This window comes from Poromitra crassiceps (genome assembly GCF_964638095.1).
Source record: "Poromitra crassiceps genome assembly, chromosome: 23".
NCBI lineage: Eukaryota > Metazoa > Chordata > Actinopteri > Beryciformes > Melamphaidae > Poromitra > Poromitra crassiceps.
The window spans coordinates 19,851,184-19,867,073 of record NC_139639.1 but is presented as its reverse complement, the minus strand read 5'-3'; positions in this window follow the sequence as shown (position 1 = coordinate 19,867,073).

Sequence of the window (15,890 nt, the reverse complement as noted above, 5' to 3'; positions counted from 1 at the left end):
TGACAAGTTCTGACAACATACTTGAAGAAAAGAGTGTTAACCGAAGTTGACTGTTGAAGCTGCTATACTGATGTAAACCTACCTGTAGCTCTTAAAATGTATGTTCATTCATTGTTAACTGAAGTTGACTGTTGAAGCTGCTATATTGAATGTAAACCTGTAGCTCTTAAGTGCAATACGTGACTGATTTTTTTTTGTTCATGGCTCATTGTTGTTTTGGCAAAGTTTACTTATTTGTTTATTGATAAGGAGCTCAAACAAAGGCTGTGTCTTTTTTTATTATCAATTATTTTATTTTAGCATTTCAGACAGCACCAATACATCACTGATTAATATTAACTAAGCTCTGGTTATCTGACCTATTTTCTAATGCAATGAATGTATATGTACATTGTACAAGGAACATCCACCATTCACTTTTCCATCTACATTTGGTAAAATGCTTAGAAAAAGTTTTACTTGGTCAAACCCAAAGATTCAGCTATATTTAGAATCAGAACATAACATGAGAAGACAACAATTCACTCAGACCAAATTTTTTTTTTTTTTTTTTTTTTAATTAAATTAAAAATTAATTAAAATATTCGAATATAATTCGAATATTAAAATGTATAAAGCACTGAAATTCGAATTTGATTATAGAGGGAGATTGACAGCCCTAGAACATATGGCTTATTTTATCCAAAATGGCTAAAAATAGTAGCATTGTGTGGTTGCATAGCGGTGATATTTTACAAAAACGAGGTGAATGTCAATTCACTGGTACTATATGGGCTTATTTTAGCCAAAATTGCAAAAAAATAAAATAAAAGTGAAATAATTATGCTGGGGGGCTCCATTACAAGACATAGGTAGGTACAACGTCACAACAATTATTATGATTATTTTCAGTCTCTTTCACTATGAACGGTCCTGGGCGGAAACAGGCAACCGGCAGCTGGAAACAGGGAGGGAGGGTGTCATGGAAGCACCCACTGTCTCATCATGAAACTCGTGAATATGACCAAAAGAAAACATCCATTTTATGGTGACTAAAATAATGCAATTGGGCACTCAGAGGTGCCGCGGGACATATTTGGTTGCATTTTCAGTCGAGTGGCCATTTAATGGACGAGCGAATGGAAGTCGTGGTAAATATGGCTGCGGGATGATGTTTAGCGAGGGGCATTTTTCGGCCGCAAAGTGCGCACTCGACACGGCGTGCGGAATGAACAAAACTCAAGTGACAAAATGACATGGCGGCAAACAACCATTACCCTCTCCACAACTACCACTCTCCTCCTCTGTCCTCTTAGGGTGGAGGAGAGAGAACCCACTCCAGTGCCTAAGAAAGGGGCGCAAAGTGCGTCTGTTATTTACCGTCATCCATTATTGAACAGGTGAGATGCAAGAGTGCTGGTTTCAGGGAGGCAGAATGCTTGTTGGTCATTTTGTCACCTCCATTTTGGGCCTGCACAGTCGGCATCTACAATGTTGTAGGTAAATAAATAAAAATAGATGTGCTATACATACTAGACTAGATATACCAGAGGTGGGGACTCGAGTCACTTGAGTCAAGTCAGACTCAAGTCACAGTTTTAATTGCTGGAGACTTGATTGATCCATGAAGAGAAGACTTGGGACTTGACTTGAGTTCTGGTGATTTCGGACTTCCTTTGACTTGTACTTTGCCTTGAAAAGGTTTCTAAAGTCTTGACAAAAGATGATTGAATTCATGAACTGATTACAGAAATCAAACCCTATATATCTGATAATGGACTCTTGATTTGTTCTGACTTGACTTGCTGTTCTACATTTAGACTTGAGATGAATGACATGGACTTATTGACATGGACATTTAGACTCGGGACTTGACTTGAGGACTTGTGCCTCGAGACTTGAGACTGACTTGACTTGAGTAAAACTGACTCAGTTATGGGGACATTCGCATGTCAACACAAAAAAAACATGGCGGATGAACATTTTCACGCTGTGTTGAATGTGTACTGTAGGGCCCAGGTGGTGTACTGGAATATTACGTTAACGGGTGCATTCGTGACAACAGGGAGACTCAATCACAGGTTATCAAAGGTGTAAACAGTTTCACCTGAAGAAGACCTTAACCTGAGTGTGGCCGACACGACAGTATTGCCATGCATACAAACATGTCCGGTGATGTCAGCGGCTTGGCCTTCTCCTCTCCTCCCCTACCGTGTTGTCTGCTCCGAGCGGTTCAAGGAATAAAATAGGTTGTTGACCAGGCCTATCTCCCCCCATCTACTCCTCGCTGAGAGGAGAGAGGAGGGCCCAGGCAGGCTGTGATATGAATCAGACGCTGCCATGATTGGAATATAACGACCTGGCAACACAGAATCTCTCTCTCTCTCTCTCTTTGTCTCTCTCCCTCCCTCTCTCACTCTTTCTCTATCTGAACAAGCTTATCAACACAGATGATCAGGTTAGGACAACAGATGGCCGATTCAAAGAGGTAGTGAAATGGTTTCGACACAAAGCGTTTAAAGCGTCAGACGGACCGGTCAAGAACCACAGAACCACGTGGTTTCCTGCTCTCAAAAGAGCCACAGCTTCTCAGCTTCTCAGCTTCCACAGCTTTTGCCTCACAGTGGCTGTATTGTAAAAATACGATAAGAATATGAATGAGAAGTAAAAAATCTAATTCACTTTTTTTTTTTGATGGCTTCCTACCCTGTTTTACATGTGGTTGGTTCTCATTTATAAATTGTGTACACTGATAATGACAATATTTTAACTTTGTTAAGAAAATGTATTATTAATACTAGTAATATTATGATTATCATCAAGATTTCTCAATAAACTACTACATCTATTATGTGCCCTAATGTGAACTCCATATTATAGCCAGGTGACTCTGATTGACATGTCATTACTTTCCCATTCAAAGTGAGGACAATGTTAGACTAGCTCAGGCTGAAAGATACCCTCAAAAAACATGACTGCCATATTTGTTGTTGTGGCGAATCAAAAGAAAAGAAAACCCTTTCATTTTGAGTTCTGCCAAAAGCGGCAATTTATGCCTGGCATCTGTCTCCCGTGAGAGGTTATTAAAAGTTTGTCCACATCACATGCATCGTCTTCCTAATATCAAAACTTAATGAAGCCTGGTGAGGCCACAGCAGAAGAAGAGGCGAGCTGTCGGAGGGAGGATGATAACGCACTCTTTTTACCGCCGAGCTGTGTGGAGGGAGCGCATCGCTTTCCAGCCTTCACACCTGGGACGCGGCTATAGGGTCCCCCCACCCCCCACCCATCCCCCCCACCATCCAGCATGGATCAGTAGTAATTAGCCTGAGAGATGGGGATACTCTGTTATACCCCAGAGTGAGGCGAGTGAACATCCTCTGTAGGCCTATACCTCCGGCTTGCAGTGAGCGCTATGGCGTACAGCGTGCTACAGGGGCGCGGCGCCGACGTTCGGGAAAGATAAGCTCTTTGATCAACTAAATGTTGTGTGACCAGAACAGTGGCAGCGCCTTCACCTGCGTGTTCGCTGCTTAGCGCTCCACATCGCCTCGGAGATGTTGTGAATCCAGCTCGTACTAGTAGCCGCTAAACACTTGACGCGTGTGCCACCAAAGTGTTAGTATGCACTGTGTAGTAGAAGACTAAAGAGTTGAACCTGCTGCTACCCAAACAAAGGCTTATATGCCAAAAAACATAAAAAGCTTTGATATCTCCTTTGGATCAGTGGTGCTGGTAGTTTTTCACATGTAAAAAGTGAATTGTCTGACCCAGGACCAGCAGCACTCTGACACAATTACTATAGGAGACTAATTCAGTCCTTGCGTGCTGATGTGATGTTCCTCTGTCGGGCCTCCATAACAACAGCTCTGAATCATGCCAGTGATCAATTTCTACCATTTGACGACTGCCCTGTCTTCATTTCTATTGGGTCTGGTGTTAATTGGGAGCTATGGGATTCTCCTGTGGCCTAAAGGCAGATTGTACGGGCTCGCCCACAGGAGACAAAGGTCAAAAGACAGAGAGAAAATAATGCCTCGACTATCTCCACTATATCCGCCTTGTTCAATGTGAACACAACACATCACCACCACTAACAAGGATGAGCCACTCACGCTGACCCTGCCATGTCATCCAAGCCCTTTGTAGTGTTTTTCCTCCAAGGACTAGCAGAAGCTGCTCTGAGGAGGAAACACAGCGGAGAAGATAGACAATAATGTGGCCTGATATAGGTCTAGTCTTTGCTGTCAGAACTAAACCTATCAGAGGCCTCGCCCCATGTCCATCACATTATTACAGTAGGCCGGGTAGCTACTCCATATTGTGAGCGATCTGTGGCCCTGAAGAAAAAAGCTGAGAATTGACTTTATATGAGGTGTCAGTCATTAACTACCATGCAACCCCCACAGTGACTGGAGATAGGGCAGCAGGCGTGAGCAGGCCCCAATTTCTGCCAGGTCACAGAGCAGAAAAATCCAAAGACAATTAACATGAGCAAACAGCAACATTGATGCACACTCTCCTGCAACACAAAACACACAGCAATCGTATATAGCAATCAGAACGAGGTTAATCAGTCTGCACGGGGAGAATATAGCCTCAAGCTGATCAAAACAGAGTATGATCAACACATGGACCAGTTCAGTGCACTGGCAGACAGACACCAAGGTGCTCTTCATTCATTGCTGGAGCTGAGAGAGCTGGCTTTTAGCTACTATTTTGATCGCACCGACAGCGTCCACTCGTCTGACCGCGCGTCGCCCGGCAAAGAGAGCACAAAGACGGTGCAGCCCCTCGCGACGAGCCGCTGTCGGCCACCATAATCTTATAAATATCGCTGAGATGTAGGTCAATCTGTAAAAGTAATAGGGTTTTCGCATCAACCCACTCCACCCCCCCCCCCTCCCCCCCGCCCCTTCCCCCATCCAACCTCATCTCCATAGTCCATACATCCGTCCCGCCCGGCCTTCGGATGGATGGCGAATCAAGCTGAAATTAGGGGGAAGGGGGGGGGTCCATTTTCCGTCCCACAATCAAGGCAAGCGCACCACAGCCCTTTTAGCGCATCATAATACACATCACAATCACAACCCACAGCCAGCTCCTTTGAATAAAGCGAAATAAACCAAATAAAACATCTGGCAGCGGCTGACAGACAGCCAAATTCGCGATAGGGCTGTCAAAATGCTGTCAGTTTTTATAGCGGCTACATTTGCACAGACAGAGAGAGACAGAGAGGGAGAGAGGACAGAGTAATGCAAGCATAACAGAGCCAAATGGAATGACATTGCGCCTGCTTACTGTAAAATCAATTCCCCCGGGGGATGGAGAGCTTCTTCCTCTGGACTCCCCTCCTTTCCGACCGTGCGAATTTCCCGAATCAGACCATGTAAAACAGGAAGTCAGTCACTCCACCTCCAGAATATTGTGTCCTCCTGCATGGTGGGGGGGTAAAAAAGAAGGAAAAAACAGGTGCGGGAGCCAGCAGCATCCAGAGGAGACAGACAGCTGTAGGGTGGGAACGAGCTAGGAAGGAGCGGCCCGGCCGGAGCACTGCGCACAGGAGAAGGCAGAGGAAGCGGCAGAGGTGCACACACTCTCTCTCTCTCTCTCACTCACCCTCTACACACACATCTCCTTTCCCCCCCTCTCTCTCTCTCTCTCTCTCTCTCTCTCTCTCTCTCGTCTCTCCCTCCTCTAGTTCACAATACAACATACCCCCATCCCTGCCAGACGGACTGACAGACAGACAGACAGACAGACAGACAGACAGACAGACAACGTGGGTACCAGTGTCAGCAGCGACACCCACTGGTGATGAGAGGGTTTGCTGTATGGGGGGTGATTCATGCCACAGAGAAACAGCAGCTGGAAGAGGAGGAGCATTTTTGCTGTGGCCAAATTATCTGAATCATGTATCTTTTTAAGTGTTACCCTACATTGTGTCATTTTAACATCAATAAATCATCACCACAGACTACAGTAGTTTTGAGATACTAGGCGCGCTCGATTGGGCTTGCTGCGGCCTCGCCCGCCCTGCAGCTCGCCGAGCTGGCCCTGCAGCTTGCATACGCAGCTCGGCCACTGTGCGACCTCGCCCGCAGCTCGGCTGCTGCGTGGCACAATTGACTTTTAGACATTCATTCAGCCAGGGCTGATATTACCTCCATTGCCGGAACGAAAGGCATAACAAAATGATTCACCGTTCCGTCCTTGTGACTTTTAAACAGAAGGCGAGGCGTAATGATGCCGCAACGATCGTGGCTTTCACAAGCTGTGTAAAAGGGGCTATAGCAAACGGAGAGTCTGTCCTCAGGGGTAACATTAAACCTGCCAGTCTCTAGCGCTAGAGGAAGAGTTCCAGAGCGCAGCTGTGCACACAGAGACCTTTTTTGTCTGTCCAAGTCAAACTTCACATAGGGCTCTACACAGTAACTGTCTTTTATGAGACGATAGGTTCTTAGCCCTTAGCCTTCAACTGTCGGTAGAAACAGATAACTGCCGTTGCCTCTTGCTGCTGCTAACAAGTCCAAATGTGGATTGCCAAAATATCCCCCAAAAGCGATATGGTGACCAACCGCTGTATTTATATCCACAGCCTGGAAAGCAGCAACACCACACCATTTCCACTTCCAGTGGATAGTCTTCTCCCAAACTCTACCTGGCTCCATGTGTATTTTTTAATAATCTGACCTCACCTTCACAAAACTAAATCACGTCGCCCGTAACGCACATGGCTTTGTTGGAGATATTTTGGCATACCTCGTTTGTTAGCAACAAGAGAGTAGCAACAGGGGTTTGTCTTTTTAACTGACTCCGACTCTGGAGCCGACATTCTCTGCGGCTCCAAGTAGACTACTAAAGGTAAAGAAATACATCCTACAATAAGAATGCAAAGTGTGTGTGTGTGTGTGTGTGTGTGTGTGTGTGTGTGTGTGTGTGTGTGTGTGTGTGTGTGTGTGTGTGTGTGTGTGTGCATGCGCGAGTGCCCGTGCGTGTGTGTGAGCAGAATTGTGTTCGGCCACCTATGCCATTTTATTTGCGATCGCTCAGAATCTTTCAGCAAGTGTAAAAGCACCCCTGCGAGTGACCTAACGGAGCCGGATTTTTGAATTCGGTAATTAGGGCCGAATAAATTGGTAAAAATGGCTAGTTAGTGGCCAAAATGACTCATGACATGTTCAGCACCATGGAGAGCTCCAGAGTGGAGGGACCCACGGGTGCTCCAGAGTGCAGCACAAAGGTATTTTGTTAATCAGCCAGTGAAGTCTGGGGAAAGAGAGGGGATGCTGCATGCCAACTCTTCTGGTAGTTATAAATAAGTCCTAAATCATCAAACTTAAAGCATGCAAATGTGCCATCATGTGCACATGATTGTGGAATATATGATTAATTCAGGTGACCGAGTTGTGTTTATTGTTAAAAAGCGGGAAATTAAGAAAATTTACTTCTTAACTCATTGAGTGCCAAGGACGGACATGTTCGTCATTTCAAATAGTAACGTAGAGTGCCAAGGACGGACATGTTCGTCAATTGCGTTTTTTGACGGTGGGGCGTCGATCAAAGCCTTCTGCCTCTGATGTACAAATATTATAGCTATTGGATGTGTCTAACCTATTTTACAGAACCCTTAGGTGGCGACAGTGCTCTCCACATAACAGAAAGGCAAGGAAAAAACAAAGAAGAAGTCGTTATGGAAACGGAAATCGCATCGCATCCGTATGCATCGATATGCTGAAGCACGTTACTGCAGCTGTGCCTGCAGCAGCCAATCTGCTCCCACAATTGAGCCGGACAGCACATCCGCACATCCACACCGTGGAGTTGTTATTATTCTCAACTGGAAGCATCGTTGCCGGTGACAAACACACGCGGAACGCTGTAAAAAAGCAGGATGTCGATGTCCCTTCACTGTGCGCACAGCAAACTCAGCAGAGAGCCACCACAGACAGGAGGAGGAGTGTGCAGTTGAGGCGAGGCGGGGCGGGGCGGGGCGGGGCGGGGCGGGGGGGGGGGGGGGGGCACGCAGAGCAGCGCGCAACACCCAGACAGACCCAGGCAGCAGGACAGGATTGACAAACGCAAGCCAGAATATCCGATGCCCACCAGCAGCAAATCAAGACCAGCAAGAAGCTGCAACCAGCAGCGCACGCAGGGGCCAGCGCTGCTGGTTGTAGCTAAAAAATATTATTCTGCCAAACAGAATTCCCTGGCCTTCACTGTTTTATTGAAGGAAATTATTTTTGAGGTGTGACTACATTAGAAAAGATTAGCTTCAGAGTCAGTGATGTGCTTGAAATGTTTAATTTCACAAAAGGCCAATTATCTCAGCTTCTAGAAAAAAATTGCTGTTTTTGGATGAATCAAGCTATCTTCTCCGGCTCATAACTAAAGAACGGAAAATGGGATCAATAAACTTTTTTTTGCAGATGATAGAATAGAGTCTCATCGTTCTTTGTGCGTGTTCAGTGTTTACATAGTAATATCACACAATATTCTGTGGGCCTCGAGAAATCACTGAAAACGCTCTGAAACTCTGGCACTGGGAGCATCCGTTCTCCAAAAGTGGCTGGCACTCAATGAGTTAATAGTGACAGCATTGTTACTTGTTAGGGTTCATGTTTTTCTGATGGTGGTTGTTATGCGCCTCAACGTAATCTCAGACATAAGGAAAATCCTGTATTACTACATAATAACCAGCTGCTGCTATGTTGCTGCAGCATAAGCATTAAATCCATTCAAAACAATGGCAACATTGTCGAATGACAATTGTCCTGATGCTCCTCCTGTTAATCTTTGTATGTGGCATTAATGACCCCTCATACAGAAATAGGCACCAAATGTTTTTTTTTTCTCAGAACAAACTGCACTGAGAAGTTATTTTGGTGGTGATTGTTTTACTGCTTACTTAAATAGCGCAGAGCTACTTTGTATTGCAGCAGCAGAATTAAAGAGATGTGCATCAAGTGTGTAATTCATACTTTTATTCATTTATTAAAAAACAAAAATGAACCAAAGAATGACTAGAAACATGCAAAAAAACTAATTATTTACACAGAAATTGGCAAAATGAGGTGTTATCAAAAATTCAGACCCACCATCCTTTGTTGAGTCATTCGCATTCAACTCAAAATTATGATATTTCCGACTGCACTTGAAGGCAGCATTCCAACTGATAGAGAGGCAACCTTTTCTGTAATCTCCTTTGGTACAGCTACGACCATTGCATTTTCATAATGTCATTAAAAAAGAGCAATGCCTCAAATGTGCGCACATAGGAATGCTGAAAAAAGCTGTCACAGGTATGTTCCCGAGAGGTCAGAGGTCAGCCAATAGCCCTGGAGCTGCTAGGGATTTAATGCCTTCCTCAAGGACACTTCAGCAGGGTGACACTTGCCAACAGTCTCCAACTCAGCTCCTCTGGTTGAAGGTGGGCCTCCTTACTCACTGCACCTCCGTGCTGTCCATCGGCTTTATACTGATGATATAAACCGCCTGCCTGGTCACTACAACGTACGTTGTACGTTCCTGCAATCCGCGGATAGCCTATGTAGAACATCACGTTTCTGAACCAAAAATACAGTGCATACAGTATCCTGTTTCTAGATGTATATATCACCGTTATACACATCATAGAGTCTGCTATTGGAAATAGCGCGGTGGCCAGTAAGGCCGTTGTGGATGGAGGGCGTAAACACTTGACTTTCACACCTTTCACACCCGAGGGCCGTGCTCAATTCCCAGTCATGGTCACAGCGTTTCAATCGTAAGTCAAATGTTATGTTTTTGTTATTTAAGCCTAAATTACTAAACATTATTCAAATTTGTTTATTGAGTTTTTCATTTCAAACATACTACATATAAACAGAGACATAAGAAAAAGCAAGACATGTAGCACCAAAATAGGACAGAACATAATAATAATAAAAGAGACACAGACACCCAAGACTCAAAATTAATAATAATGAAAATAAATAAATGCTACAAACAATTACAATACACTTTGCAGGGGATACGCTAAGTGCTGAGGATATATGTTCTGGCAATCACTCGTGGCAAAAGCCAACACTTGAATCTCTGAAAGTCAGTTAGGCAGTATTGGGAGGAGAGAGGTAATTTTTATCAAAGTAATCTAGAAACGGACCCCACACTCTAAGATATTTCTGAGTCGAACCACGTATAGTGTATTTCAGTTTCTCCAATTTAAGGTGTGCCATAACATCTCTGACCCAACATGCATGAGATGGAGGGGCAGCTGATTTCCAGCTCATTAAAATTAGTCGTCGGGCCAGAAGCGATGAAAAAGCTAAAGCCTCGGCTTGAGCACCAGAGACTGTAACTCCATCAGGTGCTACTCCAAAAATGCCAATGGCAGGGTCTGGATGAATGACCTTCCCGCAGATGTAAGAAAATGTTTCAAAGATGGAGGACCAAAAAGGAACCAGAGACGAGCACGACCAGAACATGTGATATAGAGTCGCTGGGGCCCGTTTACACCTAGAACATGTCGGGTCAAAGCCGGGGTACATCCTGGCAAGCCTACTTTTCGATAAATGAAGTCTGTGTAACACTTTGAATTGCAATAATCCATGTCGGATGCAAATGGATGTTGAGTGAATCATCCCTATCGCTGACTGCCAAGTAAAGTCTGAGATCTCATTTGTGAAATCTTGCTCCCATAACTCTTTCAGATGATCAAGGGTGGGCGAAGCTACCATTTGAATCATACTGTATAATCTGGATATAAGGCCTCTGCCTAGTGGATTGAAACATATACACTCTTCTATCCAGCTATCAGGTGGAGAAGATGGGAAGCAGGGAAAGTGTTTTTTGACAAAGCTACGGACCTGAAGATATTTAAAAAAATGTGTTTCTGGAATGTCATAATCCCTCTTTAACCTCTGGAAGGAAGCAAAGATGCCATCTTTAAATAAATCTTTAACACAAGTCAGCCCTTTCCTCGACCAAGTCTTATAAGTTGTATCCCAAAGGGAGGCAGGGAAGAGAGGGTTGGCTGTGATGGGTATAGAGGGCAGGGCCTGTTTCTGTTTAAAATGAATCCTAAACTGTGACCAAATCTTCAGTGAGCCAGTCACCATCGGGTTATTCGTGTGTCTATGCTTACTAAGGGGCAGAGGAGCAAACAGTAATGCTGAAAGGGACACGGGAGAGGCACCTAAATTACTAAACATAACCAAGTTGTTAAAGTTATTTTATTTGCGTTAAACATTGGAACAGCAGCGAGGTTTTCAAATGAACTGTTGTTGTGTTTAAAATTTACGATGAGATCATTGTAGGTTTGCAGAAATGTTAAGTGCCACATTTTGGTCGATGTTTTGTTTCAAATGTACGTTGAAATTGTCCATACTGTATCCGTGGATTGCAGAACATGCCAACATTTTATTCTGGCGATTGGCTTAATGTATAAATGATGTTTAACTTATATATTTATTTAGACATAATCAAGCATCCATCATGTCGCCACAAAGTTCCACCATCTCTTCCTGGGCTGTTTGGGATCCATCTCTCCATTATAGAATTTAATTTGCATGCATAAACTAAAACACAAACACACACGTGTATGTACCTGTATGTGCTCATGCATGTGTGTATATGTACACCACACACACATATTATGCAGACTCGAGGGATATAAAAAACGATTAATAAGCCCAGCTGAACTGGTTTAGCTCTCTCTCTCTCTCTCTCTCTCTCTATCTCTCTCTCTCTATCTCTACCCTCTCTATTCTCTCTCTCTCTATTTCTCTCCATTCTCTCTCCCTGTTCCCCTGTGTCTCTTTATAACATTCCTTTGTTCAGTCAACTGTAAGCTATTTCCAAATGCCACAGTCAATGGCAAACTAAATCCTGCACACATTGTTCTTGCATGCACTGCTTGCTTCACTGCACAAATGAAATGTCTTTCAGAAACGTTCAGATTATCTACAGATCACATCCAAAATGGCGTACTTTAACAGGAGAAGCAGTGGCACTTTGATGATACCACATCTTAAATATCGCTGTATAGACGCAGACTCATCTCTGTTCTTATGCTGCTTCTAAATATAAATTGAATCATGGAAAATCACTAACAATGTGCAGTTGCACACCTGGACACATTTGCATACAGCGTGCTCTTCCTTCTGGATATGTGATAATGTGAACAGCTGGTGACACGCATCCATTCTGTAAAGTTAATATTTGTGGAGAGCCACCAACACACATTTTGCACACCCATGAGTTGCTGTTATGTGTAGCTCACACGGCATGTTACCCTGTGAATCTGTCAGTGTATATTCACACATTTGACATATTATCCTCAACATGGTTAGTGAGTGAAACTATTCCTTGCATTATCTCCAGTGCTCTCCATTTGTGCTATTCTTATCCATTGCCTATCCTCTGCTGTTGCAATGACTTGACATCTCCACCGGGAACATTAAAGTTTCATCTGATCTAATCTAAAAACTGGAGTCCCCTTAAGCAAGGCACTTGACTGCTCCAGTGGAGCAGCTCAGAGACCATCAACAGGAGACTGCGGCTATACTGAGCAGATGTGTATATGTGATGCTGCAGGAGGCTGGGGAAGGAAGGGGGGGGCACAATGCTTATTTAAATCTATGTTAACACAAAAGCATAAAATAATAAAAATCAATCAACCCACAAGTACAGAAGTGGGTGGTATGGAGCAGTGCAGTGAGTAAAGGCTAAGTTGTTCTCTGCATACATGTAGTGCTTTGTCTGGGTTTGAGACTGACGACGAAAACAGAACACACCCACCCACGGGCACTGGATGACATCATGTGAGCTGGATCCTCCAACGTCCAACACACACCCATACACCCCCCCCCCCCACACACACACACACACACACGCACACGCACGCATACGCACACACACACACACACACACACACACACACACACACACTCACTCACTCACTCACTCACTCTCTCACACACACACACACACACACACACCCACGGGCACTGGGTGACATCATGCGAGCCGGATGCTCCAACGTCCAACACACACCCATACACCCCCCCACACCCCCACACACACACACAAACACACACACACACACACACACGTGCGCACGCACGCCCGCACACACATGCACACACACACACACACACACACACACACACACACACACACACACACACACAGGTAATCCTCAGCTGATCTGCCAACCTCGCAGACATTGAGGTTTTCCCAGAGAGAGAGAGAGGGAGAGACAGAGAGGGGAGGTGGCAGATTAAATCAGTAATTAGATGCTAGTTTATCAATGCATTTGCCATTTCTATCTATCTATCTATCTATCTATCTATCTATCTATCTATCTCTACTCAGTAGATTCTACTATATCTGCCTGCCTGCTTGCCTGCTGCCACCTTCTCTCTCACTGTCTGCATAGCTCTCTCTCTCTTTTCTTTCTGCCTCTGCTCATTCATTAGTGACCTTGAAGAAGAGATTAGAGAGTGAAAGGCTAAGGATTAGACCACCTCATGCAATACAGGGCCGTTGTTAGGATTTCAGAACATCTGGGACTCAGCCCACAGGAAGTCACAGAAGCATATATAGGGTCAGCAAAATGCATCAATCTGGTGTAAAACATGAACATGCACAGGTGTAGATGAACAGGCTGAACCTACGAAAAGTAATGTGCTATCATTTCTATACTCAAATCAAAAATACAACCCATGTAATGTCAACCCGTTCTCAACATCAGAAATCGACACCACGGGAGTGCAACCTTCAAATAAGTGGTAGGGTGAACGGGTTGGATGGGTGGACGTGTAGATTATTTACCTTTCAGAAGGGCCGGGTTCATGTCCTGCATGGGGCCACGTCGTGTCCAACATGGTCAGTTTTTTAAGCCTATAAGCCAAACCGTAACCCTAACCTTAACCAAGCTGTTTTACTTGCCCTAAACATAACCAGAAAACACAGCGCCGTTTTCAACCAGGAAGTGGTGTCACGCCACCATGCTGGCCAAGTGGGTCCTGCGATACCCTCAGCTCGACTCACACACCCAAAGCCGGGCTCCAAAGCTGGCTCACGTGAAATAACAGGCCTGCTCTGGCTACTAACTCTGTGCGGGCAGATCTCTGTGTGCTCACAATGGATGGGGAGAGGCGACAGAAATCTTGAACAATGTAAAACTTCACTTACGACTACTGATCAAAAATATTCTAGGCTAATTGGAAATATATTCATATTCTGGTCTTAAGCCCCGAAAGAAAAAGCCTAGCGACGCCACAATTGTCCCCATCCTCCAGCCATCCATTTATCTATCTGTCCATTAAACTGTTGAGGAGGTTGGAATCAAGGTAGTAAATAGATTTGATTTAATTCCTTATAGCTGATCTATGGTCTCTGATCTGATGTATCACTGCCTTATGCTTTTCCTTCCACCATGTCTCTCTCTAGCACCTGATCACTTTTTGATTTGTTTTGAGCTATATAGGATGCGTTCAACAAATTTAGCATGAATACAATTATTGAACGTGTCTCAATTCAGTGAAAGATATGTTATTATTAGTGGGCTACCTGTAGTAGTAGTTAGTATTAGTAGTATGAGGATGGGAAACTGTGGTTCTTTGGCCCATCCATCAAGGTTTAACTCAGCCGATGAGATAATTTCTGTCTCCAGAGCAGCTCCGCCTTCAAGAAATGTTTGCATAACTAAAACTCCTATCTGCTTAAAAGCATCGCCTACAGCTTCAGGATAGAGCTAACAACATTTGCTATAATGGATAAGGCATGGCATTGCCTCCACTGAGGTTTATGCCGCATGTCCTTCCCTGTATAGAAGCAGCTTCTAAGATATTCCTATAGCTCTGAAGGCTGACCTTCACTGAACAATCAAAGAGAAAGGAAGATGGCTCCGGGCACAGAGATTCTTTGTCAGCTGGAAAGTGATGACTGTAATGTTTATTGAAGATACTGTAGACTGCAAGTTCTACCGATCCACTCGAAACTGCCACGAACCATCCATCCAGTTGTCCAGTTGCTACTTCAAAAGATGAGTAATTCATATTCAGTCTCAATTATATGATATTGATGACTAATAGTTTACGGTTGTATACATTTTGTTATCCTATGTGACCACCGCTCTGTCAGATGGCGGGACGGCTGAGGGGGCATGTCCCGCGGGCTGTCATCCCGCCCATCTGCGCAGACTCTACCCTAATCTTAACCAATCATCATCCTCATGCCCAAATCATCACTCCTCATGCCTAAACCCAACCCAATCAGAGGCAGAGTAGGGCGACTCATCCCGGACCTAATTGCTTCGCTGCTGGGCTGCAGAGTCTCACGTTTTACTCTTGAAATGGTTAGCCAATCAGAACAGAGGGGTCTAATGAGCTTGGCACAGAAACAGAAACAGCCTGTTATTGGCTCAGAGAGATGCTGGAAAAGGAATGTGTAAAAATGGATTGAGAGTGTTCTTGGTAACCCCCACACACACACACACACACACACACACACACACACATAAGAAAAAAGGCAGGAAAGCAGAAGTTAAGTGACGTCATCGGGTAAAGGGCCTTTTCACAATGACGTCAGTTAACTTCCGCTTTCCGGCTCTCCGCATTTTTTTTCTTTGCGGAAAAGTGGAACTGACGTCATTGTCAGTTAACTTCTGCTTTTCCACGAAGCAGTATATCTTTACTTCTGTTTTTACATACATGTATATCAAAGCTATAGAGTTATAGAGTTATAGAGAATTATCGTGGTGGCCATTAAGGGTCTTGTGGACGGGGTGGATGGAGGGTGTAAACACTTGCCTTTCACAATCATTTTTTTTCTTTGCGGAAAAGTGGAACTGACGTCATTGTCAGTTAACTTCTGCTTTTCCACGAACCAGTATATCTTTACTTCTGTTTTTACATACGTGTATA